The sequence below is a fragment of the Bufo gargarizans genome, chromosome 5 (genome assembly GCF_014858855.1).
Source record: "Bufo gargarizans isolate SCDJY-AF-19 chromosome 5, ASM1485885v1, whole genome shotgun sequence".
NCBI classification, from domain to species: domain Eukaryota; kingdom Metazoa; phylum Chordata; class Amphibia; order Anura; family Bufonidae; genus Bufo; species Bufo gargarizans.
This window is the reverse complement of record NC_058084.1, coordinates 301590765-301616831: the sequence shown is the minus strand read 5'-3', so window position 1 is coordinate 301616831 and position 26067 is coordinate 301590765.

Genomic DNA, 26067 nt, shown 5'->3' with positions numbered 1-26067 from the left:
GATTCTCTGCTATGACATGAAGACTGATTCTCTGCTGACATGAAGCCAGATTGTCTGTTACGGGACCTCTCTCCTCTGCCTGGGTGCTGGGCCTAAATTTATGAAAATGGACTGTTGCAGTGGTGGGTGACGTGAAGCCTGATTCTCTGCTATGATATGAAGACTGATTCTCTGCTGACATGAAGCCAGATTTTCTGTTACGGGACCTCTCTCCTCTGCCTGGGTGCTGGGCCTAAATTTATGACAATGGACTGTTGCAGTGGTGGCTGACGTGAAGCCTGATTTTCTGCTATGACATGCAGACTGATTCTCTGCTGACATGAAGCCAGATCCTCTGTTACGGGACCTCTCTCCTCTGCCTAGGTGCTGGGCCTAAATATCTGACAATGGACTGTTGCAGTGGTGGCTGACGTGAAGCCTGATTCTCTGCTATGACATGCAGACTGATTCTCTGCTGACATGAAGCCAGATTCTCTGTTATGGGACCTCTCTTTCCCGCCTGGGTGCCGGGGCCTAAATATATGCCAATGGACTGTTGCAGTGGTGGCTGACGTGAAGTCTGATTCTCTGCTATGACATGCAGACTGATTCTCTGCTGACATGAAGCCAGATTCTCTGTTATGGGACCTCTCTTTCCCGCCTGGGTGCCGGGGCCTAAATATATGCCAATGGACTGTTGCAGTGGTGGCTGACGTGAAGCCTGATTCTCTGCTATGATATGCAGACTGATTCTCTGCTGACATGAAGACATATTCTCTGTTACGGGACCTCTCTCCTCTGCCTGGGTGCTGGGCCTAAATATCTGACAATGGACTGTTGCATTGGTGGCTGACGTGAAGCCTGATTCTCTGCTATGATATGAAGACTGATTCTCTGCTGACATGAAGCCAGATTGTCTGTTACGGGACCTCTCTCCTCTGCCTGGGTGCTGGGCCTAAATTTATGAAAATGGACTCTTACAGTGGTGGGTGACGTGAAGCCTGATTCTCTGCTATGACATGAAGCCTGATTCTCTGCTATGACATGCAGACTAATTCTCTGCTGACATGAAGCCAGATTCTCTGTTACGGGACCTCTCTCCTCTGCCTGGGTGCTGGGCCTAAATTTATGACAATGGACTGTTGCAGTGGTGGCTGACGTGAAGCCTGATTTTCTGCTATGACATGCAGACTGATTCTCTGCTGACATGAAGCCAGATCCTCTGTTACGGGACCTCTCTCCTCTGCCTGGGTGCTGGGCCTAAATATCTGACAATGGACTGTTGCATTGGTGGCTGACGTGAAGCCTGATTCTCTGCTATGACATGCAGACTAATTCTCTGCTGACATGAAGCCAGATTCTCTGTTACGGGACCTCTCTCCTCTGCCTGGGTGCTGGGCCTAAATATCTGACAATGGACTGTTTCAGTGGTGGCTGACGTGAAGCCTGATTTTCTGCTATGACATGCAGACTGATTCTCTGCTGACATGAAGCCAGATTGTCTGTTACGGGACCTCTCTCCTCTGCCTGGGTGCTGGGCCTAAATTTATGACAATGGACTGTTGCAGTGGTGGCTGACGTGAAGCCTGATTCTCTGCTATGACATGCAGACTGATTCTCTGCTGACATGAAGACAGATTCTCTGTTACGGGACCTCTCTCCTCTGCCTGGGGGCCGGGGCCTAAATATCTGAGAATGGACTGTTCCAGTGGTGGGTGACGTGAAGCCAGATTCTCTGCTATGGGACCTCTGTCCAATTGATTTTGGTTAATTTTTATTTATTTAATTTTTATTTTTAATTCATTTCCCTATCCAAATTTGTTTGCAGGGGATTTACCTACATGTTGCTGCCTTTTGCAGCCCTCTAGCCCTGTTTTACAGCCTTTTTAGTGCCGAAAAGTTCGGGTCCCCATTGACTTCAATGGGGTTCGGGTTCGGGACGAAGTTCGGATCGGGTTCGGATCCCGAACCCGAACATTTTCGGGAAGTTCGGCCGAACTTCTCGAACCCGAACATCCAGGTGTCCGCTCAACTCTACTTGTGACATCTGTCCAATACCTTTTATGTGTCTGGGGCCAGAGATTGGAGAAATATAACTGAAAATAACTATATTTTTTCCATCATTCTCAATACTTTTTATATAGAGGGTGTCTGCAGTGACTAGAGACATCTGTCCAATACCCTCTGTGTGTCAAGGCCAGAGTTTGGAGAAATATAACAGAAAATTAATATATTTTTTTCATAATTTTCAATAATTGTTCTATAGAGGGTGTCTGCAGTGACTAGTGACATCTGTATTATACCTTATGTGTTTCAGGGCGAGAGATTGAAGAAATATAGCTGAAAATTATTATATTTTTTCCATCATTTTCAATAATTTTTCTATATAAGGTGTCTGCAGTAACTAGAGACATCTGTCTAATACCTTCTGTGTGTCAGGGCCAGAGATAGGAAAAATATAAGTGAAATCTATTTTCCTTTTTCCATTTACTGTGCTTGCTGTAAACTGTGACATCAGTGCCACATCTTGTGTGTCAAGAGTGCATATAACATTTAATATGCGCAAGGCGAGCAGTAAAGGACGGGGAAGTGGCAGTGATGCTGAGCCGAGCGAGGACAGAAGTACAGAGGGGGAGGGATCTGCAGCACCGCAACAGGCTGGGAGTGGCAGTAGTGTGGCAAAAGGGAGTAGGTGGGCCACACCACACAGGCCACAACTGTTCCACAGAACAATCCCTTGCGGAAATTTCCCTTGCCAAGTGGTAGATGTTCCGCAGTATGACGCCTTTTTTTTTAGGAAATTGAGTGCGACAAAAGAATAGTAGTTTGCAACCTGTGCCACACCAAAATAAGCGAGTGCGTGAACACTAGCAACCTCACCACCACCAGCATGATTCGCCACATGGCATCCAAGCACCGTAATAAGTGGGACAAATGCCTGACTCCACAATCTGTGTCTGCGAGTCACACCACTGCCTCCTCTACCACTATGGTACGTGCTGGCCAATCGCCTGTCCAAGGCGCAGGCAAGGATGCCTCCTACCCTGCACCTAGACCTTCACAAGCACCATCAGCGACCACGTCCACTTTCCTTTCCCAGCGCAGCGTCCAAATGTCATTACCCCAGGCATTTGAACGAAAGTGCAAATACCCAGTCACCCACCCACAGGCCATAGCACTAAATGCGCACCTTTCAAAATTATTGGCCCTGGAAATGTTGCCATTTAAGCTTGTGGAAACTGAGGCCTTCCGCAGCCTGATCTCGGCAGCCTTCCCATGGTACTCTTTCCCCAGGCTCCACTATTTTTGAGGTGTGCCGTGCCCGTCTTACACCAACAAGTTTCCAGAAACGTCACACGTGCCCTGACCAACGCTGTTTCAAGTGCATTTGGCCAAGGATGCTACATTTCCCTGATGGCACACTGGGTGAACACTGTGGATTCCGGGAGTGAGTTGTACCCTGGGATGGTACAGGTGCTACGAAGCCGAGGATTGCGGGCCCTAATTCCATCAGGGTTTCCATCAGCACCTACGTTAGTGGCTCCAACCCCTACTTCTTCTCCTCCTCCTCCATTTCCACCTCCAAATTATCTGCGTACAACACCAGTCAGCCTTCAGCCAGTAGCTGGAAGCAGTGTAGCACTGCAGTGGGAAAGCGTCAACAGGCCGTGCTGAAGCTAATATGCTTAGGGGACAAACAGCACACTGCCGCAGTGCTGTTGCAGGGGATAAGAGACCAGACTGAGCTGTGGCTCTCGCCACTCAACCTACAACCAGGCATGGTTGTGTGTGACAATGGCTGTAACTTGGTGGTGGCTTTGGAGCTCGGCAAGCTCACACACATCGCATGCCTAGCCCACGTCTTAAACTTAGTGGTCCAGCGGTTTTTCAAAACCTACCCCAATTTGCCTGAGCTACTGGTGAAGGTGTGCTGCGTGTGTGCACATTTCCGCAAGTCAACTTTAAGGAATCAACACAGATGGTGAGCGGCGATAACACTATTATCAGCGTAACCATCCCACTTCTCTTTCTACTCAAACGCTCGCTGCTTACAATTAAGGACAACACTTTGCATGTGGAAGAGGTGGAAATGGGGGAAGAAGACATTACACAGGGTGATAGACAGACCACCCTCCGTCCGTCTTTTCAGCGTGAATTGGAAGATGAAGAGGAGGAGGATGAACAGGAGGTTGCCTCCGCTACAGAGGGTAGTACCTATGGAAGTTTAATTCCATCTGTTCAGCGTGGGTGGGCATAAGTGGAGGAAGAGGATGAGGAGATTGAAAGTGATCCTCCTGATGATGACAGCGAAGTCTTGCCTGTCGGTACTCTGGTACACATGGCTGACTTCATGTTAGGCTGCCTTTCCCACGACCCACGCGTTATACACATTTTAGACAACACTGATTACTGGGTCTTCACCCTTCTCGACCCCCGCTATAAAGAGAACTTCTCATCTCTCATTCCTCCTGTGGAAAGGATGAGCAAAATGGTGCAATACCAGAAGGTCCTTGTTGAAAAATTGCTCCAAACATTTCCATCTGACAACGCTGGCGGCAGAGTCCATATTTACTTGGGAAACTGAGGAGGGGAGACAAGGGGAACACACAGCAGTTACAACATAGGCAGGGAAACACTCTCCAAGGCCTTGGACAGTTTAATGACACCCCGCTAGCACCCTCACCCTGATGCTCGGCCTAGTATTACAAGGAGTGAAAAAAAATTTAAGATCGTGAAGGAGTACATAGCAAACCGTGTCAGAGTCCTTAGTGATTCTTCTGTGCCTTATAACTACTGGGTGTCCAAGCTGGACACGTGGCACGAACTGCCGCTCTATGCCTTGGAGGTGTTGGCCTGCGCTACCGCCAGCGTTTTGTCTGAGCGGGTATTTAGTGCTGCTGGGGGCATTATAATAGATAAGCGTATACTCCTGTCAACTGAAAATGCTGACAGGTTGACTCTTATAAAAAATGAAGAAGGCCTGGATTGACCATGACTTCTCGACTCCACAAGAGGAAAGAGGATGAACAGAGGCACTTAAAATGAGTTATTTAATGTACTGAATGCACTGTATTCCCATGCACCCCTTCCACCACAAAAAAGTGTATATGGTTAAATCTTCCTTTTCTCATCCTCCTCCTCCTCTTCCATCATATCAACATGCTTATTCGTCGCATGTAATGCCCTTGCATATATGTCCTCACATATAATGTTTTACAGGGTCAGCTCAACTGCAGGCACTTGCATATAATGTTTTACAGTGTCAGCTCAACTGCAGGCCCTCGCATATAAAGTTTTACAGGATCGGCTCACCTGCAGGCCCTCGCATATAATGTTTTACAGGGTCAGCTCACAAGCAGGCCCTCATCCACAATATTTTACTGGGCTAGCTCACCTGCAGGCCCTCGCATGTAATGTTTTAGAGGGTCAGCTCAACAGCAGGCCTTCACCTACAATCCTTTAGAGAGTCAGCTCACCTGCAAGCCCTCACATATAATGTTTTGCAGGGTCAGCTTAACTGCAGGCCCTCACATTTAATGTTTTAAAGGGTCAGCTCAACTGCAGGCCCTTGCATATAATGTTTTACAGGGTCAGCTCAACTGCAGGCCCTCGCATATAATGTTTTACAGGGTCAGCTCACCTGCAGACCCTCAGATATAATGTTTTACAGGGTCAGCTCAAAAGCAGGCCCTCACCTACAATGTTTTACAGGGTCAACTTACCTTCTGATGATGACAGCAAAGTCTTGCCTGTTGGTACTCTGGAACACATGGCTGACTGGTCAACACAGTCCTCATCATGATAGCACACTGGGTGAACATTGTGGAGCAAGGTGGCTGCTGGCACCATACTTCCCCTCCAATAGATCCTCGTTAACGGAAAGTGTACTCATTCCAATAACAGGGCTGCTTAGGAGTGCTGTATTGTTATTTATCGTCACTACCTCCACGAGTCAGAAGTGGGTAATTGCCACGCGCCTGCTGCCTTCCTTGGATGCTTGTGCTTTAATAAATTGACCCACCTTCTCTGGGTCGTTCACAATTAGAAAACAAAAGGGGCAAGGCAACAACAGCCAATCAGATTTCAGCCATTGATCTCCCTAGGATGTGGTAGCCCTTTCTCAAGCTCCCTCTCCAGCATCAAATACTGATTGCCCGTTACCCATGATCACCATGGTAGGCACAGAAAAGAACATCGAAAGTTGATAGAGCAGACATCCGAATGGATCGTCGCCGTCACAGGGACGTGCAATCGCCCAGAGGTTATCTAGAGTCACCAATGTGGCAGCAGGCCCTCGCCCCTAATGTTTTAGATGGTCAGATCAGCAGGCCCTTGCTCCAAATGTTTTTGAGGGTCACCAGTAGGCCATCAATCATAATTTTTCAAAGGTGTGTATGATGCCCTTCTTTATGTGTCACAATGCAGTGGGGGGGGGGGGGTGTACTAGGATAGTGCACAAATATGATACCCCTTGGCACAAATACACAACCTCAATGGATGTATATAAAATCTTTTTTTATTTTCGATTGGTACAGAGCGACAATGCGTTTCTGAGTGAATTTTCTCTTTTTTCAGGTACAAACCGGATTCCAAAAAAGTTGGGACACTAAACAAATTGTGAATAAAAACTGAATGCAATGATGTGGAGATGGCAAATGTCAATATTTTATTTGTAATAGAACGTAGATGACAGATCAAACGTTTAATCCGAGTAAATGTATCATTTTAAAGGAAAAATACGTTGATTCAAATTTTCACGGTGTCAACAAATCCCAAAAAAGTTGGGACAAGTAGCAATAAGAGGCTGGAAAAAGTAAATTTGAGCATAACGAAGAGCTGGAAGACCAATTAACACTAATTAGGTCAATTGGCAACATGATTGGGTATAAAAAGAGCTTCTCAGAGTGGCAGTGTCTCTCAGTAGCCAAGATGGGTAGAGGATCACCAATTCCCACAATGTTGCGCAGAAAGATAGTGGAGCAATATCAGAAAGGTGTTACCCAGCGAAAAATTGCAAAGACTTTGCATCTATCATCATCAACTGTGCATAACATCATCCGAAGATTCAGAGAATCTGGAACAATCTCTGTGCGTAAGGGTCAAGGCCGTAAAACCATACTGGATGCCCGTGATCTCCGGGTCCTTAAACGACACTGCACCACAAACAGAAATGCTACTGTAAAGGAAATCACAGAATGGGCTCAGGAATACTTCCAGAAACCATTGTCAGTGAACACAATCCACCGTGCCATCCGTCGTTGCCAGCTGAAACTCTACAGTTCAATGAAGAAGCCATTTCTAAGCAAGATACACAAGCTCAGGCGTTTTCACTGGGCCAGGGATAATTTAAAATGGATTGTGGCAAAATGGAAGACTGTTCTGTGGTGAGACGAGTCACGATTCGAAGTTCTTTTAGGAAATCTGGGACGCCATGTCATCCGGACCAAAGAGGACAAGGACAACCCAAGTTGTTATCCACGCTCAGTTCAGAAGCCTGCATCTCTGATGGTATGGGGTTGCATGAGTGCGTGTGGCATGGGCAGCTTGCATGTCTGGAAAGTCACCATCAATGCAGAAAAATATATTCAGGTTCTAGAACAACATATGCTCCCATCCAGACGTCATCTCTTTCAGGGAAGACCCTGCATTTTTCAACAAGATAATGCCAGACCACATTCTGCATCAATCACAACATCATGGCTGCGTAGGAGAAGGATCCGGGTACTGAAATGGCCAGTCTGCAGTCCAGATCTTTCACCTATACAGAACATTTGGCGCATCATAAAGAGAAAGGTGCAACAAAGAAGGCCCAAGACGATTGAACAGTTAGAGGCCTGTATTAGACAAGAATGGGAGAGCATTCCTATTTCTAAACTTGAGAAACTGGTCTCCTCGGTCCCCAGACGTCTGTTGAGTGTTGTAAGAAGAAGGGGAGATGCCACACAGTGGTGAAAATGGCCTTGTCCCAACTTTTTGGGGATTTGTTGACACCATGAAATTCTGATTCAACATATTTTCCCCTTAAAATGGTACATTTTCTCAGTTTAAACTTTTGTTCCGTGATTTATGTTCTATTCTGAATAAAATATTAGAAGTTGGCACCTCCACATCATTGCATTCAGTTTTTATTCACGATTTGTATAGTGTCCCAACTTTTTTGGAATCCGGTTTGTATAAAAAACACATAATATTAGTGAAAGGTGACGTATGGCGATGCGGGGTAAAAGAGAAAATGTAATAAATAAATATTAGTGAAGGATAAAAATTATTTAATACTATTATTTAATTTTAAAATGGTTGGAGACCATAAAAATTTGTATAACTAGATATAGTACGTGAGCGGACGTACAATAAACAATACTAGGGACGCATAGGTTAGAAGGTGTAGCCCACTGGGGCACCCGCATGAATTCATAATCCATGATATGTAAATCCATTAGCAAAATAAAAATATTAATAATGATAATAATAATAATACATGATTAAAAACATACAGAAAAACACACAGAAAAATGGTGGGAGCAAAAAGAAACAACATAATTTAAGTGGCGAAAAAGATAATAATAATGTTAATGATGATGATGATAATAGTAGTGATAGTGATACATGATTATAATAGTGATACATGATTGTAGTCGCACAGGAAGGTAATTTCAGTATTTTCAGATGTTTGATTAGAGAGACAAAAAAAGATTCAAATAGCAAAATAATAAAAAATAAAAATAATAATAATAAACAAATAATAAACAAAAATAATAATAATATGAAAATGGTAGTGATAATACTACATGGTTGAAAGCACATAGGGGAATGGTGGGAGGAAAGGGATAATTCAAGCATTTGGAATGTGGAATAACTGATCATATAGGCTTACGTTTAGAATATACAGTACAGACCAAAAGTTTGGACACACCTTCTCATTCAAAGAGTTTTCTTTATTTTTATGACTATGAAAATTGTAGATTCACACTGAAGGCATCAAAACTATGAATTAACACATGTGGAATTATATATATAACAAAAAAGTGTGAAACAACTGAAAATGTGTCATATTCTAGGTTCTTCAAAGTAGCCACCTTTTGCTTTGATTACTGCTTTGCACATTCTCTAGATGAGCTTCAAGAGGTAGTCACCTGAAATGGTCTTCCAACAGTCTTGAAGGAGTTCCCAGAGATGCTTAGCACTTGTTGGCCTTTTGCCTTCACTCTGTGGTCCAGCTCACCCCAAACCATCTCGATTGGGTTCAGGTCCGGTGACTGTGGAGGCCAGGTCATCTGGCGCGGCACCCCATCACTCTCCTTCATGGTCAATTAGCCCTTACACAGCCTGGAGGTGTGTTTGGGGTCATTGGCCTGTTGAAAAATAAATGATGGTCCAACTAAACGCAAACCGGATGGAATAGCATGCGGCTGCAAGATGCTGTGGTAGCCATGCTGGTTCAGTATGCCTTCAATTTTGAATAAATCCCCAACAGTGTCACCAGCAAAGCACCCCAACACCATCACACCTCCTCCTCCATGCTTCACGGTGGGAACCAGGCATGTAGAGCCGATCCGTTCACCTTTTCTGCGTCGCACAAAGACATGGTGATTGGAACCAAAGATCTCAAATTTGGACTCATCAGACCAAAGCACAGATTTCCACTGGTCTAATGTCCATTCCTTGTGTTCTTTAGCCCAAACAAGTCTCTTCTGCTTGTTGCCTGTCCTTAGCAGTGGTTTCCTAGCAGATATTCTACCATGAAGGCCTCTTAACAGTTGTTCTAGAGATGTGTCTGCTGCTAGAACTCTGTGTGGCATTGACCTGGTCTCTGATCTGAGCTGCTGTTAACCTGCGATTTCTGAGGCTGGTGACTCGGATGAACTTATCCTCCGCAGCAGAGGTGACTCTTGGTCTTCCTTTCCTGGGGCGGTCCGCATGTGAGTCAGTTTCTTTGTAGTGCTTGATGGTTTTTGTGACTGCACTTGGCGACACTCAAGGTTTTCCCAATTTTTTGAACTGACTGACCTTCATTTCTTAAAGTAATGATGGCGACTTGTTTTTTTTACTTAGCTGCTTTTTTCTTGCCATAATACAAATTCTAACAGCCTATTCAGTAGGACTATCAGCTGTGTATCCACCTGACTTCTCCACAACGCAACTGATGGTCCCAACCCCATTTATAAGGCAAGAAATCCCACTTATTAAACCTGACAGGGCACACCTGTGAAGTGAAAACCATTTCAGGTGACTACCTCTTGAAGCTCATCAAGAGAATGCAAAGAGTGTGCAAAGCAGTAATCAAAGCAAAAGGTGGCTACTTTTAAGAGCCTAGAATATGACATATTTTCAGTTGTTTCATACTTTTTTGATAAGTATATAATTCCACATGTGTTAATTCATAGTTTTGATGCCTTCAGTGAGAATCTACAATTTTCATAGTCATGAAAATAAAGAAAACTCTTTGAATGAGAAGGTGTGTCCAAACTTTTGGTCTGTACTGTATGTGAAATCGGAAAGAGGTTGGCGTGAATCATTTGTAAGCTCAAAGTGAGGACCACTGTAGATGGGAGGTTAGAGATGGTCCAGGCTGTGATTATATTATATTATATCCTGGTTTAAATTGTTCCTCATCCTACGTTATCTATCTATTGGAGGGTACTTGCGGACTACAGTATATAGGCCACTGGAACATTACGAACGGCTTCACTAATCATGGAGTAGCCAGACATTTTCTTTAAGTTCACAATAAAGATCCCACAAACCTCTCTATAACACCAATTGAACAAATCCCTGGCACTCACACCAACCGTTATCAGAAATTGAGACGTAAAAATATGTTCTGGATTTTTAAACTACAAACAATAGAAACATACGGCCTCAATGAATCTCTTGAAAGCAATTATTTCTAACTGGTCCCCATCCCCCCCTTCCCATCTCCATTTCTACAGTTTTTATACCTGCCTGGTCATTCCATTCCCATCCAACACCGTTCCCCATGTCCACATCATGTCCCATCCACGTCCCCTCCACCTTCTGTTGGTGTAGGGACCTCCTCCAATACCGCGGTCCTACCTATCACCATTTATAATTCCCCTCAAAATTTCCACCAATATAACCCCTAATAACCCCCCCTACATTTCACCATTCTCATCATGCCCCACCGTCCCTTCATCCATACAATTTCCCCAGACACCCCTCATCGTCCCAAATCTCACCAACTTTACACCCTTCTATATATCCATTCTCCCCTTCGTTCCTTTACCATCTCCATATACACTAATGCCACCCATTCATCTATCCTCATAGTCATAGGGGATCCCCATATCCCTTTGTTTCACACCTACTCACTTACACCTCCTTCAATTCATTCAATCCATTGCCATCCCCATCCACCCTTAAACCAGCCATTGTCCTAAATTGTTTATTTCAATTATTACATTTTCACTTTTCCCTTCCCTTCATTTACCTCTTTTTTCCCCCCCCACACCTAGTTCTTACAGTCCCTCCATCACGAGGGGCCTCATTGTCATCCCCACCTAGGTAAACCAGCTGCAGCTCCCGGCTACCTAGCGCATAGACAGCACACGCGCACACACAGTATTAGACAAGGACAGCTCAGATCGCTAAGTCAGCTGTTGATCTCAAACCCCACCCCCTGCTCTAGAAGGCGCGCACCCACACACAAGTGGGAAGCCGCGCCACCCGCAGCAGCATGGATCCCACAGATTACCCCCAGATCTCCCCTTCCTCCTCTGCCTTACAGAAGACCCCAGCATATTAATATTGTATCTTTCTTAGTTTCCATCACCACAATATACTATGTTATACAATCATCCACTCCTCCCATATTATTATATTATTTTATTACATTATTGACTTCCCATTAGCAGCTCTACATAACCTCATTGTTCTGTCTTCCTCTCATTCCAAAATATGTCTTGTCATTCTGCCTGCTTTTAATTGCTCCGCATCTCTGTGATCAGCCACACTATCTACACCCGCTTGGACCCCAAAGGTAATAACAACATTCCCCGCTCTACCTTCTTTCTTCTTGCCTACCCCCTTATCCTCCATCTAGGATACCGGCACACTATACCTACTACACAGTTACGAGTATACTCTATTCCTATATTACCCCACCATATCTAATTCGCCTCCCTAACCGCCATCTCAGTTGGTGTGTCTTATAAATCACAGCCCGGACCGTCTCTAACCCTCCATCTACAATGGTCTTCCCTTTGACCTTACAAATGATTCACGCCAACCTCTTTCCCTTTTCACATATGATCAGTTATTCCACATTTCAAATGATTGAATTATCCCTTTCCTCCCACCATTCCCCTATGTGCTTTCAACTATGTATTATTATCACTACCATTTTAAAATTATTATTATATTTTTTTTAATCATTTTTCTATTATTATTATTTTTATTATTTTGCTATTTGAACCATTTTTCGTCCCTTCTAAACATCTGAAATACCGGTACTGAAATTATCTTCCTGTGCGACTACAATCATGTATCACTATTATAATTATAATCATGTATCACTATCGCTACTTTTATTATCATCATCATCATTGTTAACATTATTATCATTTTCGCCACTTAAAATATGTTGTTTCTTTTTACTCCCACCATTTTTCTATGTGTTTTTCTATGTGTTTTTAATCATGTATTATTATTATCATTATTATTTCTATTTTGCTATTGGATTTACATATCATGGTTTATGAATTCATGCGGGTGCCCCAGTGGGCAACACCAAGTATTGAATAATTTTTATCTCTCGCTATTATTTATTTATTACATTTTCTCTTTTACCCTCCATCGCCATATGTCACCTTTCACTAATATTATGTGTTTTTTAGACTTGTAAAAGGAGTATATTCACTCCGAAACACGTTGTCGCTCTGTACCGAAAATAAAAAAAGATTTTATATACATCCATTGAGGTCGTGTATTTGTGCCAAGAAGTATCATATTTGTGCACTATCCTAGTACACATCCCCCCCACTGCATTCTACATCACTCCTCTTGAGGAACAGCAACTCCACTTACGAGGACTGAAATATACCGACAGCACCGACCCTTCGCCCTCACGAGTGTTGTGCCTACGTATGCACAACACCAAAAGGTGAGCATAATGACTAACACGTTTTATTCATAAACATTGTTTATTCTACATACTACCCTATGAGCGCCTTTCCCCTTTCTGCAACATTTATGTGCTTTATGAGTGTAGTAGTCCCACTACCTGAACTATTGTACCACAATGTGAATGAGGCCCTCTATTATGTGATATACAGGTTGTATTGGAATACCCCTTCCTTGTAATTTTTGGCAGCACTTTATATACAAGTAAATATACAAGAATGTTTATTAACAATTTTTCCTGTAAAATAGATTTTTTCGGTTTTGTGCATATTGTCAGTCTGTAAAAATGACATACTACTCGGACAATATGGTTACCAGCAGCGACCTGGGAGTCCAAGATGCATCGAGACATCCTTCCCATGCTGTTTCCGAACCATTTCAATGGTGTGTCCATCAATTTCTGACCATTTCCTATGAACCAGGCACCCTCCCCTCTTCAGAGCAGGGGTGCCTGGTTTAATGCTCGGGTTCTCCCATTGACTTCCATCGGGTGCTCCTTATAGTTTTCTGCAAAGGGCCATTTGTAATTCTGGGACTGTAGAAATGCATCTATGCCAGTTAGGCTTAGTTAGATTTATAGCCCGTTAAAAACAACCATAAAGCAGATGTTAACATGAGTTCCTGCTCTGAAACCCAGATGTCACCTTCCCACAAAGATCCTGCTGCCACACCGCCCTCAGAGAGCCTGCAGAAATATTGCTCCCAGAGAGCCTGCTGCCATGTTGCCCCCAGTGTGCTTACTGCCATATTAATCCTAGATTGCCTGTTGCCATATTGCCCCCAGTGTTCCTCCTGCCATATTGCCCCCAGTGTTCCTCCTGCCATATTGCCCCTAGAGAGCCTGCTACCATATTTCCACCAGAGAACCTGCTGCCACCAGTTGTATTTGCCTTCTTCTCCACTCCTAATCCATGCCGGCACAAAACTAAAATAGTGTCCAGGAATAATCTGACCTCACCTCTCGTCTCATCCTGGCGGCTCAGCAATCATGTCGACACATCATGCCCCGGCTTCGTTACCACTACATAGCGAGGGAGTGGAGCTGAGGCACGCTGCATCTACATGATTGTTGAGCAGCCTGGGTGGGATTGGTGAGTGTACATATACATGGGGAAGTGACTACATTACCACAGCACACTGCTCCAGTGGCGGATCCAGAGCCTGGTGTTGGGAGGGGCACTTACAGATTATTTTCTGTTCGCTGCCACAAAACAATGGTGCTTATAGAACAGACTCCACAGTGTAGTGGTACACTGTATATTGTGTGGCAAAGTGTATCCTATATGTGTATAACAAACATATTTCACATGAAAACTTACAAATACTTGGCTTGGTCCTTGGGGATCTCGGACGCCACTTCAACACTTTGGCTGGGGGGCACGGCGGAGCTGATGTGTTTTATCCTAATGAGAAAGATTTCATAATAAGGATTTGGAGAAGGGGTAGAGGGATAGCAGAGCAGGGAGAGGCTGGTGCTGCGACTAGGGAGTCATACCATGGGGGAGTAATAAAGCCCACCATAATGCCCCCCCAGTAGAGATAATTCTCCTTATAATGTGACAGTGCAAAAAATACCCCCTTGTAATGCCCCCAGGTGTCCCCATAGTGCCCCCATAATGTGCCAGTATAAAATACCCCTATATAATGCCCCAGTAAATTCCCCCATAGTGCTCCACTCCCCCTTCCTCCTAATGCCCCCATAATGCACCAGTATAAAATGCTCCAGTAGATGCCCTCAGTGTCCCCCATAATTTGCAAGTATAAAATACCCCTTCTTAGTGCCCCCGTAGATGACCCCCAAGTACTCCTCTCCCCCTTCCCCATAGTACCCACCATAATGTATCCCAGTATAAAATTCTACTACAGAGCCCCCCATATAAAATACCCCTTCTTTGTGGCCTCAGTAGATGCCCCTATAGTGCCCCCAATAATGTGCCAGTAACAAGAGCAACCCCCCAAATCATGTGCCAGTAATAACGCCCCCCCCCATGTGCCAGTAATAACAGACCCCCCATGTGCCAGTAATAACAGTCCTCCATGTGCCAGTAAAAGTATTGTAAATATTAAATACTTACCTCCATGCCAGCGATGCGATGCAGGCCTCATCCGGCCTGTGTCCCACGCTGTATGGCTCAGGCAGCGCAATGACGTCATTGCGCCACCTGCGCCGGCCTCTGATAGCCTATCAGAGGAAGGGACAGGGACACGCCTCTCCTTCCCCTGCCTCAGCACAGCCATCTGTATCGCTGTCCTAAAGACGGCGATACAGATGACTATGGAGATGAGCGCTTCCACAATGGAAGCGCTCATCTCCCTGTGCCCCGCCCTGTGCCCCGCAGCAACTGGATCCGCCAGTGCACTGCTCATAGGAGTCACACTGCTGCGGCAGTAATCACACTTCTCATCAGCCGCCCATAAAACGCGCTCTACATGGTAGCAGAGACTGTGAGTCCCAGCGGTGTATATAAATAGATGCCAGCAGCCCTTGAATCCAATCTGGGAACCAGCTACAGCCAACAAAGACTGTCACTGGCAATGGTGTGTGGTCAGGAAGTTATTTAAGTGGAGTTCCAAGTCCCTCGATACATTTACTCAGCGCTCCATTAGTCAGAAAGACTAGTACACAGTAATAAAGGTAGCTGAGCTAATCAAGCCAAATCTATTGTCCTCCAGAACATGCCCACTGCAGGGAGAAACAGAGCATTGCATCCTGTTACTAAAGACGCAGTCAGGTCACAAAGAGGCATGGCTCAGCAGCGTGTATCTCCTGGTACGGCCATGCCGAGGCTAAGAATCATGCCGCTGGAGCCCGGAGAGGTAAGTTTGTTACATTATCCCCCCTCTTAGGAGGGGCCACTGGACCCTCAACATAAGGTGCAGCTTTCGATGGAAACTTGAGCTGAAACTTCCTCTTTAAATGAGGAACATGAACATCCAGAGCAGCGATCCATTTCCATTCTTCAGCACCGTATCCCTTCCAATGGATAAGGCACTGAAGAGAACCCTGGACTCTCAAAGAGTTAAGAATTTTTTCTAGATCATATGAGCAAGGGACAAAGTAAACTCCTTGGCCCTTGCGCCAACATCACATGCAGAGACAAAAGCTGCCATGTCCCGTGACTAAATAGGCCACCATTAAGACCTGTAAATCAGATGCCTAGTACCAGTGATATCCAGATGACCTACAAGTACTGAACAATGGGACTCCTCCAACACCTTTACACAAAGGTTGGGCAGAACAAATGATTTGCCATAGGGAGGTTTGCTAGTAGCCATGTTTTGACAACTATTTATCTCAGAGGTCATATAAGGATTAACGACAGCAATGAAAATACCAGTTGGCAGAATGGGATCCATGGGATCCCTGGTACTAAAAGTATAGGACAAAGAATCTACATTCACATTTCCAGATCCAGGATGATATGTAGCAATGAAATTAAAATGAGTAAAAAAGCCCAGCATGCCTGCCTAGGAATAACGTGCTTAGCACTGTCAAGATACATCACATTTTTTTGTAAGTACAATGATCTGATGCAGAGACCGTTCTAAGAAATGCCGCCATTCCTCAAAGGCCCATTTGATAGTCAGCAGTTCCTGATTGCCACTGTTGTAGTTCCTCTCTGTAGAGGAAAATTTTCATGAGAAGAATGCACATGGCTGTAGATTTTTTAAGGAAGATGATCCCTGAGACAGTACTGCACCTAGTCCTACCTCAGAAGCATCCATCTCAACAATGAATGGTTTTGTGACATCAGGTTAACCCTTTAGCTACCAGCACCATACATGTAAGGCTGCTGGAGCAATGTGTAAACAAGGCGCCCCGCTCCCATGTGCAGTGGACGCCATAGCCGGCAGACCTGCGGCTAATTACCGTGACCAGCAATAATGCTGATCACTGTACTTAAATGCTTTAGATGCCATGATCAAGTGAGATCATGGCATCTAAATGTGCAAAAGCTTCCTACTAGGGTTGAGCGAATTCGAACTGTAAAGTTTGGGTTCGTACCGAACTTTAGGATTTTTGGACCCCGGACCCGAACATTTCAGTAAAAGTTCGAGTTCGCTGTTCAGCGAGTTAATGGCGCTTTTTGAAAGGCTGTAGAGCAGCCAATTAACAAGCGTTTAATTCTGTGCCCTTAGAAGCAATCACAGCCATGTCTACTAATGGCATGGCTGTGATTGGCCAGTGCAGCATGTGACCCAGCCTCTATATAAGCTGGAGTCATGTAGCGCTGCACATTACTCTGCTCTTACTAGTGTAGGGAGAGGGTGCTGCTGCTGTGAGGGAGAGAATAGGACAGAAACTTTAATCAGAACTGCAATTGAACTCAGAGATCTACATAGATTTTGTTGTGTGGGTGCAGTACACAATCTTTTTACCCTGCCCTAAGCCCAGTGACAGAGAAAAATAACTTTTATCCGTCTGTTAGTTAGGTGGGCGGCGGCGGCCATTTTATGCAAGCATATGTGCTTTTGTGACATTCAAATTCAAGTTTGAAATCCTGCAATAATAATCTGGTTTTAAAAAAACACCCATTTTGGGAAATATCCTACATCTGGTGCCCTTACAGCTTTAGTCATTGTGCAATTTAAGCTAGAAATACAGCAATAATTTTGTGGGTTTTAAAAAACACCCTTTTTGGGCAAAATACTCAATTTTACAGCCCTTGCTGCATCTGTCAGTGTGAAATTCAAGCGTTATATATTGCTGTTATACTCTGTTAGTTAATACAAACACCAATTTTGGGCAAAGTACTTAATATTGCAGCCTTTGCTGCATCTGTGACTGTTAAAAACAAGCTTGAAATACTTCAATAATTTTTTGGCTTTGAAAAAACACAAATTTTTGGCAATACCCTGGGGCCATTGGGGCCTTTGCCGCATTAGTCAGTGTGCATTTTAAGCTAGAAATACAGCTATCATTTTCTGGGTTTTAGAAAACACCTATTTTGGGCAAAATACTTAATTTGCGGCCTTGTCTGCATCTGTCAGTATGAAATTCAAGCGTTATATACTGCTGTCATATTCTGTTAGTAAAAAAAAAAACACCCATTTTGGGCAAAGTACTTAATATTGAAGCCTTTGCTGCATCTGTGATTGTTAAAAACAAGCTTGAAATACTTCAATAATTTTCTGGCTTAAAAAAAACACCAATTTTTGCCAATACCCTCCATCTGGGGCCTCTGCCGCATTAATCAGTGTGTAATTTAAGCTAGAAATACAGCTATAATTTTCCGGGTTTTAAAAAAACACCCTTTTTGGGCAAAATACTACATTTTACAGCCCATGCTGCATCTGTATGTGTGTAATTCAGACGTTATATACTGCTGTCATATTCTGTTATAAAAAAAAAACACCCATTTTGGGCAAAATGCTTAATATTGCAGCCTTTGCTGCATCTGTGATTGTTAAAAACAAGCTTGAAATACTTCAATAATCTTCTGGCTTTAAAAAAAAACAAGAAGAATAAAAAAACTCCAGAAATTGCGTCGCAAAAAAAGGAATTCTTTAATTGATATTTGCGGCTGTGTATAGTTTTTTGATGTTTCGGCCACACATTGGCCTTCATCAGACTACAGCAAAAGGAAAGAATAAACATAGAAATAAAGTGAACACTGTAATCACATATTACATATAAATATTTGCATAATGTACCATGCCAAGTAACATAGAATAAGACACAGGTATAAAGCAAAAAAGCAATAATTGGAGCCCAGAAGGTTCTGTGATCCTATCCACCTGTCAGTCAGTGTCCGTATATCCATCCATAGTTAGATAGACATCCTTGGTGCAGGTACTGTGGTCGGGTCCCATAGTAGGGCTGCCTCAATTGAGAACATGTTAAGGGGTATATTGTCCATATAGAAAGAAGTCCATAGTACACATAGATAATCCATGAGCATCAGCAGGAGTAAAAAACATGTATTATCGTGATGATATGGTCCAGTCACCGGATAGAACTAAGGTTAGAGATCTCAATGCTAAATGGAACATAGGTATATTGAATAGCTGGAGCCGGATCCATGGGTAGGTGAGAAGGATTGGGAGGGGAGAGAGAGAGAGGACTGAGGGAATGGGGTGGTGGTGGCAACAAGATATGCAGTTTGGCTACTGATCATATGCAGCTAGTACGCAGGGAAGTCTAAATCTCCTAACTAAAGACTAACTACATCTCCAATCCATAACCAGGTATCCATAGCTATTACTTTAGAGTTGAAATATGGCCTACCTTCTGCCGCTTGTTAGGGTAGATGTACAGGATGCTGGCGTCGTGGTAAAAGTGCATTCGCCAGGGGCGTCGTTGGAACCCCAAATGTTTTTTCCAGTGCCCCAAATGTTTATGCTGGCCCCGAAGAGCTATATTCACATTTTACTTCCTGGTCCTCGGTCCTCCTATGAAGGCTGCACAGCAGACTATACAAGAGGATTACCGAGTGGTGAAGAGCAGCAGCAACCGGAGCAGGAACTGTAAGTGTTTTTTTATTTTATTTTATTTAGGGGCTGATGGAGGCACTGGGGGCTGAAAAGAGGCTGCTGGGGGGCTGATATGGGGCATTGGGGGGCTGATGTGAGGCACTGGGTGGCTGATGTGAGGCACTGGGTGGCTGATGTGAGGCACTGGGTAGCTGATGTGAGGCACTGGGGGGCTGATGTGAGGCACTGGGGGACTGATGTGAGGCACTGGGGGACTGATATGAGACTCTGAGGGGCTGATATGAGGCACTAGGGGGCTCAAGAGGGGCATTGGAGGCTGATGTTAGGCACTGGAGGTCCGAAGAGAGGCTGCTGGGGGTCTGAAATGAGGCACTGGGGTGCTGAAGAGGGACACTGGGGGGCTGATATGAGGCACTGGGGGGCTGATATGAGGCTGCTGGGGGGCTGAAGAGAGAGGCTGAAGAGGGGCATTGGGAGTTGATATAAGGCACTGGGGGGCTGAAGAGGGGCACTGGGGGGCCGATATGAGGCACTGGGGGCTGATATGAGACTGCTGGGGGGCTGAAGAGGGGCACTGGGGGCTGATATGAGGCATTGGGACCTTATATGAGGCACTGGGGGGCTAAAGATGGACACTGGGGGGCTGAAGATGGACACCGGGGGCTGAAGAGGGTCACTGGGGGCTGAAATGAGGCACTGGGGCTCTTATCTGAGGTCTGATTGGAGGTCATTTACATTGGGGTCTGATCTGAGGTCTTATTGGGGTCTTATTAACATTGGCGGTCTTATTGGGGCTGTCAGCTGAGCTCTGATTAACAGTGGGGGTCTGATTGGTGGTCTGACCTCGGGTGTAATGAAAATATTTTTTTCTTATTGTCCCCCTCTAAAACCTAGGTGCGTCTTATGGGCCGGAGCGTCTTATAGGGCGAAAAATACGGGTAAGTTTGAAAATTATTTTTTGTCACTTCATTATATTGATAGTGCGGGTCTGTATGTATGTATGTATGCAGAGTGTATTTGTGTATATTATATATATATATATATATATGTATGTGTATATAATATATACATACATACACACGCGGCGTGTGTGTGTTTGTGCTTTAGGGTGCACACCCTAATGCAATAGGCTGCGCACGTCTATGCTGGTGGGATTTTTATTTATTTATTTGGCTATTCCTAGCCGTCTGGGCAATCCCACAGATCATCCCCTAACCCCCCTTGTACTTGTTCCGCTACTTGCAGGTTGCACTGGCATGAGTTCAAAACTTCAGCCACTTCAGTCCGAAGTTCTGAACTCATGCCCGCGCAGCCTGCAAGTAGCGGAACAAGTACAAGGGGGGTTGATGGGTTACAACTTCTGTGATTAGTTTATAGTTGGGGGGGTTTGTTTCATTTTAAATTAGGCTGACCATAGGTAGGATGATCTGTTGGGTTGCCCAGATGGCTAGGCCCTTCACTGTAGTTATTAACCCCTTTCAGCAGTCCCCCATTCACTGAAGGGTGACTGCTGAAAGGGGTTAATAACTACTATGAAGGCCCCCGATGCCGATGAGGGCGTGGCTTCATATGGTAAGGGTGTGGCTTCATGGGGTGTGGGCGTGGCTTCACATGGGCTCGTGCCCCGGATGTCTTCAGACCCTAGCAACGCCCCTGGCATTCGCACTGTCTGGAAAGCGCCTGTGTAGCTGAGGACGCGCGCCCTTATTTTAAGGGAGCGCGTCCAGTATTGAGGGGTATTGCGCATGCACAGTAGATGCCGGTGCTTTTTTAAGTCTCGCTTTAGTTGGAAATGAGATCCGGTATAGGGTACATCGATGCGCCTCAAGCCTCGCTTGAGATGTTGGTGTTGCACATGCACAGACTGTACTAATGCGTGTCAAGCCTCGCTCTGAGCCCCGCTATAGTTATAAGGGATATCTGGAGTGCACATAGTCCCAGCTCTTGGTACAGAGGGAAATGAAGGGTTAAAGGGTATAGGAAGACAGGAGACAAGACATACATAGGGAAGGATATAGGGGCAAAGTAGAATATATGAACATAAGATACATGAAAATAGGTTATATGAGCATAAGACATACAGACTTACAGACTTACGGACATAAGACATATACATGTAACATACCATAATGTAAAAAAGGATACTATGGGTGACCCCAGGATGTGAAGGGCAGTGTAATTAATTCATCTAAAAAGTAAAGACATGATAAATGAGATGATGGTGGAAATTGCGTCTCCACATGCTACCACATACGTAGATATACTGTATAAGGTATAGAGATACATGAATCCCGGACGGACCTTTCATAAGAGGGTCTATGGATATAGAGAAAAACCGGAACAGGAATGTCATGTGTTAGAGAAAGGGAGGGCATATTGGATACTGAAAATTAGATATTATTGCTTAGTTCATTATATTGTACCTCCGTACATCATACTGTGTATAATTGATGATTTAGATAAGGCTGTGAATTTCATATTCCCTATTTAATCCTTTGGGTTCCAGATCAAGAGTGTGAATCCAATATGCTTCCCTCATTTTTAGCAGTTTAATTCTATCACCTCCCCTCCTACTTGGTGTCACCTGTTCAATTACTTGGTATTTTAGTTGTGATAGATTATGACCTGCTGACTCAAAGTGTGCTGGTACTGGACGTAGTAGATTTTTCCGTCTGATATTTGATTTGTGCTGGCATACACGATCACGTATCTTTTGAGTTGTCTCTCCTATGTATATCTTACCACAGGGACATTTTAATAGGTATACGACGAAATTGGTTTCACACATAAAAAAGCAGCGAATTGGGAAACTTCTAGCTGACTGAGGGTGATAGAATTGGGGTACTTTCAATGCATTTGAGCACTGGAAGCAATGTATACAGGGAAATGTTCCTGTCTTTTGTTTCTGCATAAATATCTGTCTCAGGGTGGTCTTGGAGGGGCCTATGTCAGCCTTCACAATAAGATCCCGTAGAAACGGGGTGGGAACCCGACTTCCAGCAGCAAACGGACGGCAGAGTGCCACGAAGCTTTGCTCATATATTTATTCTCCCTGACGGAGTAGTGCACCTGCCAAACCATGGCAAGTGGCACATTATCATACCAACAGGAGGAGATTTCTGAAATCCTGTCCCAAGTCAAACACTCCGGGGAATTTTTACAAACACCACCTTCTGAATTCAAGAAATTCGAGCAGATACTTAACAAGTGCTCTTTCGACCTGATGACTCTGACCTTCATAACACCATCAGTACAACCAAAACAGAAATCCATACAATTGAAGAACAACTACAAGCTATCATAACGTCAGAAGACTACAATCAACTTAAAGAGAAAATAACTGCATCCTTGGCACAGCAACGCAAAGAGGTGGAGACAACGAAGAGGAGCAAATTTCTCAGGAATACTGAAGATTACAGACACAACCGGGTCTACAGATGGTCAAATGTCACTAACAACCAATCTAATTACGCCAATAAAAATGGTCATCATCCAGAGATTCAGCGCAATCAGGCTCAAGTGGTGACACCAACTTCCAGTACAGATCCGACGACCAACAACAACGATTCCGAGGCAGAAGAGGCCAAAGAGGAGGAGCCAATATCACAACGCAAGGGAATTCCAGCATCACCACAAGATCACAGGTACAATCATTAGTGATTAATATATCCTCACATACACTGGGGCCGGCAGAGCTGTCCCTATTAGAAAAAGGACTCTCTTACTGTCCATCTAATCAGCTGGATACATTCCAACTTGATATAGATTTACAGAGACTATTCAGGAACATTAGACTTAAGGTTCATTTCTCCGGTAACTCTGATAACACCAATAGAGGAGTCCCCTTACCCAAACCAGGTATATCTATCCGGGACCTTGGTTTACGCAATAAAAGTCCTTTTACGCCCCCCAAGACCCAACCTGCTATTGAGACCATTATTCCCCTTATCCAGCGAGACATGTCCCAATTCAGAAAAAATGTAACCATGGGCAAATACTAATTTATGCATAACCTGGAGAATACGGAGAGACAAGCTCTTTCGACTCTCAGACAGAAGAAAGACCTTGTTCTCAAACCTGCGGATAAGGGAGGAGCTTTGGTTGTCATAGACAAACATAAATACATAGACGAAATTAATCGTCAACTTAATGATCAGTCTGTATACCTTAAACTATCTAAAGATCCGACTAAATTGGTGACAGAGAAAGTACAATCAGTACTACAACATTACCTTGGACTCGGTGTAATTGACAAGTCGGTGGTCACCTTTCTATCTAAATACAACCCCACTATGCCCGTCATCTACATACAACCCAAAGTACACAAGCATCTTCTTAATCCCCCGGGCCGACCAATAGTGGCCTCAACTGATTCTGTCCTCAAACCTTTATCCATTCTGCTGGAAAAAGTCCTGACTCCCATAATTCGAGGCACCAAATCGTATCTACTGGACAAATCCTCCTTCTTAACACTACTTGACAATCTACCCCCATTATCCGCAAATACCTTTTTAGTAACATGGAACATGGTAAGTTTATACACGTCCATCCAACACTCGAAAGGCCTACACGCAGCTCGCAAACTACTTTCCTCACAGGACATACAACCCAGCTTAATCGACTTCTACATGGATCTACTTGAGCTTATTCTACTGAACAATTTCTTTTTTTTCCAGGATAACTACTACCTACAGCAGCAGGGTACCGCTATGGGGTCCAATGTGGTGCCTCCCTATGCAAATTCCTATATGGCAGACTTTGAAGAAACCCATGTTTACCCACATTCACTTTTCCGCACACAAGCACTAACATGGAAGCGTTATATTGATGATATTTTGTGCATATGGGAGGGCCCATTGGAATCCTTGCTTGAATTTCACACATTCCTCAATTCCATCTACCCAGAACTGCAGTTTACCATTAATTGCCACTCTGATTCAATCAATTTCCTAGATACCATGGTCACTAAACTGTCTACTGGTTCCCTTACTACAGATCTATACAGAAAATCAACAGATCGTAACAGCCTGCTGCACTTTTCTAGTTTTCACTCTTCAAATACTAAAAAGTCACTCCCACATTCTCAATTTGAACGGATACGCCGCATAGTCAAAACAGTCCCACTTCAACAAACCAGAATAACAGAAATGAAACAGCGATTTCTAGCTTGAGGCTATCCACAACACCTTCTCCATGAAACAGTTAAACCCAGATCAGACAAACAGACAGGAGTAACTAACAGGATACCTTTTGTTCATACCTTTCACCCAAGTGCCAATAAGATAATCAATAGTATAAGGAACCATTGGCCCCTTTTACAAAAGGCCTATCCAGACATTGCCGAGTTTAAAAACCCTATATTATCTTGCACACGCCGTCCCAAGAATCTACGGGACCTTATTGTGAAGGCTGACATAGGCCCCTCCAAGACCACCCTGAGACAGACATTTATGCAGAAACAAAAGGCAGGAACATTTCCCTGTATATATTGCTTCCTGTGCTCAAATGTATTGAAAGGATCCCAATTCTATCACCCGCAGTCAGCTAGAAGTTTCACGATTCGCGGCTTTTTCACGTGTGAAACCAATTTCGTCGTATACCTATTAAAAGGTCCCTGTGGGAAGATATACGTAGGAGAGACAACTCAAAATATACGTGATCATGTATGCCAGCACAAATCAAATATCAGACAGAAAAATCTACTACTTTCAGTACCAGCACACTTTGAGTCAGCAGGTTGTAATCTATCACAACTAAAATACCAAGTAATTGAACAGGTGACACCAAGTAGGAGGGTAGGTGATAGAATTAAACTGCTAAAAATGAGGGAAGCATACTGGATTCACACGCTTGATAGCTTGGAACCCAAAGGATTAAATAGGGAATATGAAATTCACAGCCTTATCTAAATAATCAATTATACACAGTATGATGTACAGAGGTACAATATAATGAACTAAGCAATAATATCCAATTTTCAGTATCCAATATGCCCTCCCTTTCTCTAACACACGACATTCCTGTTCCGGTTTTTCTCTATAGCCATAGACCCTCTTATGATAGGTCCGTCCGGGATTCATGTACCTCTATACCTTATACCGTATATCTATGTATGTGGTAGCATGTGGAGACGCAATTTCCACCACCCTCTCATTTATCATGTCATTCCTTTTTAGATGAATTAATTACACTGCCCTTCACATCCTGGGGTCACCCATAGTATCCTTTTTTACATTATGGTATGTTACATGTATGTGTCTTATGTCCGTAAGTCCGTATGTCTTATGCTCATATAATCTATGTTCATGTATCTTATGTTCATATATTCTACTTTCCCCCTATATCCTTCCCTATGTACGTCTTGTCTCCTGTCTGCCTATACCCTTTAACCCTTCATTTCCCTCTGTACCAAGAGCTGGGACTATGTGCGCTCCAGATATCCCTTATAACTATAGCGGGGCTCAGAGCGAGGCTTGACACGCATTAGTACAGTCTGCGCATGAGCAACACCAA